Genomic DNA, 5,456 nt, shown 5'->3' on the forward strand with positions numbered 1-5,456 from the left:
GTAATTCATTTGGGCACTGTTCAGAGTCTTGCTTGCATAGTAAATTGGGTGGAAGAGCTTATCACGCTTTTGACCAAGAACATCCCCCATTGAAAATCCACTTGCATCACACATCAACTCAAAGGGTTGAGACCAATCCGGGGCAATGATGATAGGAGCCGATGTGAGTCTCTCTTTCAACACCTCAAATGCCTTTAAACAAGCATCATCAAATACAAACTTCAACTCCTTCTCCAACAATTTGCATAGAGGGTTGGATATTTTCGAAAAATCCTTGACGAATCTTCTATAAAACCCAGCATGCCCAAGGAAGCTGCGAACACCTTTAACGGAAATTGGAGGGGGAAGCTTAACAATAACCTCAATTTTAACTTGGTCGACTTCAAGCCCCTTTTCCGAAATCTTGTGTCCTAAGACGATGCCTTCTCTAACCATGAAGAGGCACTTCTCCCAATTCAGAACCAAGTTTGTCTCCTCACATCGTTTCAATACTTGGGCAAGATTCTGAAAGCATTCATAAAAGGAATCTCCAACCACGGAAAAGTCATCCATGAAGATTTCAATGGACTCCTCAACCATATCGAAGAAAATAGACATCATGCAATGTTGAAATGTTGCGGGTGCATTACATAACCCAAAAGGCATTCTTTTGAAAGCAAAGGTCCCATAAGGACAAGTGAAGGTAGTTTTCTCTTAGTCCTCGGGTGAAATGGTGATTTGGTTATACCCGGAATACCCGTCAAGGAAGCAATAATAATCTCTGCCCGCAAGCCTATCAAGCATTTGATCCATGAATGGCATTCAGAAGTGGTCCTTTTTGGTCCACTTATTCAGCTTCCGATAATCCATGCAAACACGCCATCCGGTAACCTTGCGAGTGGGAATCAACTCATTTTTATCATTTGCAACCACGGTGATCCCACCCTTTTTTGGTACGCATTGAACCGGACTCACCCATGAGCTATCCGAAATGGGGTACACAACCCCGGCATCTAACCACTTGATTATCTCAACCTTTACGACCTCTTGCATGGGAGGATTTAACCTCCTTTGATGTTCAACGCTTGGCTCACAGTCTTCATCAAGCTGAATTTTATGTGTACAAATACCGGGTGGAATCCCTTGAATATCCGCAATACTCCACCCGATAGCTTTTTTGTATCTTCTCAAGATCACCATCAACCTCTCTTTTTGCTCATCCATCAACCGGGCAGATATAATCACAAGCAATGTGTTGTTGAGTCGAACAAAATCATAACTCAAATGTGAAGGAAGAGGTTTGAGTTCCAAAGTAGGAGGCTCAATAATTGAAGGTTTTGCAGGAGGAGTTGCTCGGTTTTCCAAGTCAAGATCGAGTCTTTTTGGATTGAGGTGGTAAGACCCCATTCCAATCAGTGCATTGACCATCTCCTCAAATTCTTTTTCGTCATCCCATTCATAATTCATTATCACCGCAGCCAACATATCACCTATATGCTCATGTTCTATGGTTGTCTCCATTGCTTCATCAATTGTGTCAATAACCGACACAACTCATATCCGCCGGTTGTTTCATTGACTTGCAAATATGGAAAGTGATCTCTTCATCATTCATTCTAAATTTCAGATCACCTCTTTCCACATCCATGAGGGCACGCCCTGTGGCTAAGAATGGTCTTCCCAAGATTATGGGAACTTCAAAGTCAACTTCACAATCCAAGATCACAAAATCGGCCGGAAAAATAAATTTATCCACTCTTACAAGCACATCATAAAGAATACCAATGGGCCTCTTTACGGTTCTATCCGTCATAAGTAATCTCATCGTGGTAGGACGGGGGGTGCCCAATCCCAACTTGTTGAATATAGAAAGCGGCATCAAATTGATGCTTGCTCCAAGATCACATAAAGCTTTAGCAAACTTGTATTTACCGATGGTGCATGGAATTGTGAATGCTCCAGGGTCTTCTTTTTTGTGCACCAAAGCTTTGGTGACGATTGCACTACAATGATGAGTGCCCCCCAATGTTTCGATGCCAGGACTCCTTCTTTTGGTAACTAGATCTTTCATGAACTTCGCATAACCGGGCATTTGTTCAAGTGCCTCAACCAATGGGATATTTATTGAGAGATCCTTTAATCGTTCGATGAACTTGAGGAACTTTCCATCTTCCGCTTTCTTTGCCAATCGTTGGGGAAAATGAGGGGGAGGCCTCATAACGGGCGGTGAAGCCCTTGGTGCCTCCTCCGCCGCTTCCTTGCTTTCCGAGGCATCATTGATTTCCGGAAGGTCTTTGTTAGCGATGGGCTCTTCAATACCAGCCCGCTTATTCGTTGGGTTTGCTTCTTCTTCAATAACCATGGGTTATTCAACCATTTTCTCTCCATCATCCAAAACATTTTCTTTCGCCAACGCATTCTCCCCAATTGTTTTGCCACTCCTAGTAGTAATTGCATTGCATTTATGTTCACCATCGTTCCTTGGATTTGCAACTGTGTCACTAGGGAGTGAGTCTTTCTGCCTTTGGTTTAGGATTGCCGAGATTTGGCCAAGTTGAGACTCCAATTGTTTAACGGAGGTAGAGTGTGAACTAACAATTTGACCCATGGATTTGACCACTCTAGTCTCCTTGCAAAAGGTGTCGGTGGATTCCACTTTCGTCAATACCCTTGACAACATCTCTTCAATTTTTGAATTAGCAGAGTCACTATTGGGCGGTTGACCAGCGCTTGCTTGATTTCCCTTTGGAGGGACATACGGATTTGTGCTCCGATGATTGTTGTAATTGCTGTTGTAACCCCCTTGATTGTTGTCACGATTATCTCTCCAATTAGAGTGACCTTGTTCTTTGTTCCAACCTTGATTCCCTTGACCTTGTCGCCAAGATCCTTGACTCGGACCTTGGTAGTTCGGACGGGAACCCTCCCTTAGATAGTTGACATAACTCGCCTCCTCATCATGCATTTGGAAACATTGCTCATCCGGAGGACCCCCTTCACAGGTTTCTACCGCGTTCACCTTTTTGCTTCCGCCACCCATGACATGTTTGGTTAGAAGGTCCATTTGGGTGACAAGCTTTGCCATGGACTCATCTCTCTCTTCCTCCTTCTTAATCATCTCACGAGTGAGCACATGTTTGGAGGAACTTCCTCCACCCACTTCCGAATCTCTAGTGTGCCATGCTTCATTAGTCTCGGTCAATTTATCCAACAATTCACAAACGGTGGCATAGGAGTTATCCATAATAGACCCCTCTGCAATGTTGTTCGCCACTGATTTGTTGACCGAATCTAGAGATCTATAAAATGTTTGTAGAAGCACACCATCGGGCAACCCATGCTTGGGACAACTTTTGACTTTCTTTTTAAAACGAGTCCAAGTTTCATGGAGAGCCTCATCAGGAAGTTGACGAAAGTTGTTGATTTCGTCACGGAGTTGTAACATCCGAGATGGAGGGAAGAACTTCTTGAGGAATGCTTCGGTCAGTTCCTCCCAAGTGGTGATGGATCCGAAAGGAAGATCATCTAACCAAGCTGTGGATACCCCGTTAGAGAGTACGGGAAGAGCCGTAGCCTGACTGCTTCAATTGAGACGCCCGGATGCACATTGGTAGAACAGCCCCCAAGAAAGTTCCTAAGGTGCCTATTCGGGTCTTCTTTGGGTAGACCACCGAACAGGCCCTTGGTGTTGAGCAGGTGCAGCATTGTGTTGGTTATATGGAAACTCGAATTTCCAATCAAAGGCGGGGGATGAATTGCAGCTGCATAGCCTACCCCCGCAGCTTCTTCACCAATCGCTACTGGTGGATTTTGGACCTGGATACCGTCCTCATCCATATTGCCTTCACAACACACAACAACAAAAGGAAATAAGAAATGAAAATAAAGACCAAAAGTAAAGTTTTACACTAGTTAATAAATTTCCAGACCGTATTCCCCGACAACGGCACCAAAATTTGATACGCCCAAATTACACCTTAAAAATCAGGAGTAAGCGGTCGTTGTCAAATATAGAACCCAACAAGGTTGGGGTCGAATCCCACAAAGAATACGATGAAGAAGAATACTTAATAAGTGTAACACCCGACTGTTAGTCTATATTTTCAGGGGAAGGGAAATATAATAAAAGTTTGATTGTAGTTTGTTCATTAAAAACTGAGAATGGTTATAGAATGTAAACAATTGGTAAATGGGGCTAAGGTTGTGGTTCAAATGGAAAGTAATACGATTGGGTATCAATTCAACTTATTTATATGCCTAGGTGCGTTAAGCCAAGGGTTACGTGATTCTTGCCAAAAGTTTTCCAACCAAATCAGCAAATTTCATCCTAGGCTTTTCCAAGCCCTAGAATGTTTCCTTTAACAGAACTCCCATGTAGCCTCAACTAGCTTTCCTATTCCTAGCTCAAGCTATTAGATGGATTTAATGACCCAAATTGTTGCTATTAACTCTTTTCCTAACCTCTACTTTCTTTTCCAAGCAAAGTAATGGTATTAAGGCACAAGTAATGTTGTATACCATCACAAGACATTAATGCTTGAAGAGCTAATAGAAAACACCACTAGCATATAAATGTAGTATGAATATGAAACCCAATCACATAACTAACACATTTGATCCCACAACCTTAGTTGGAGGATTAGCTACTAATATTCATTAAAGATAAAACAATCAAGTACAATGTATGCATAAATCTTACAGAGGTGTTAGATGGAGAAGATAACAAAAGCCAAAAGAATCTCTTAAATACTTCACCAACCAACAATAAATGAACTCCACAAGAGTTTATGCTAAAAACTGCAGAATAATCAATCCAAAACCCTAGAAAACCTATTTATAGCATGTCAAAAACGGGAACAATTTCCAGACAAAAATGCCCCTGTGCATCAGGTGCGTCTCGCACTTGGTGTCGCAAGTGCAACATGTGAGTCGCATGTTGCACCAAATTATCGCATGTGTGACATCTTCAGTCGTCTGTTGAGCAGCATATGCGACACCATATGCGATTCGCATGTGCAACATGCGACTCGCATGTGGTGTCACACATGGTTTCTTCTTTAGCCTCTTTCTGTCAGCAGATGCTGCATCACATGCGATTCGCATGTAGCACATGCGACTCGCATGTGATGCCCTTGTTCAGTTCAGCTGGATTTTTGTTTCATTTTGCTTTAAGTTACTTCCGGCACATGTTATTCTACAAATTGTCACAAAAACACGAGAAACAACATCAAAAGTACTTGGGGATGTGCAAAAGACTAAGTAGTTGGTGTCGAATATGCCGTAATTTCACGACTCATCAATATGTAATAGTTTAGCAACTTTGGGTAACTTGAGTATGACACTATCACTAATAGTGAAAATATTTCTATGATGTATGTTCCACCTTAAACGAAAAATAAAAGTTATCGTTTGAACAAAAAAAAAAGACATGTCTTTTTCAACTTTTTAATGTTTTACTGATAAGTCTCATGGCTGCT

This window comes from Lycium barbarum, chromosome 3 (genome assembly GCF_019175385.1).
Source record: "Lycium barbarum isolate Lr01 chromosome 3, ASM1917538v2, whole genome shotgun sequence".
Classification (NCBI taxonomy): domain Eukaryota; kingdom Viridiplantae; phylum Streptophyta; class Magnoliopsida; order Solanales; family Solanaceae; genus Lycium; species Lycium barbarum.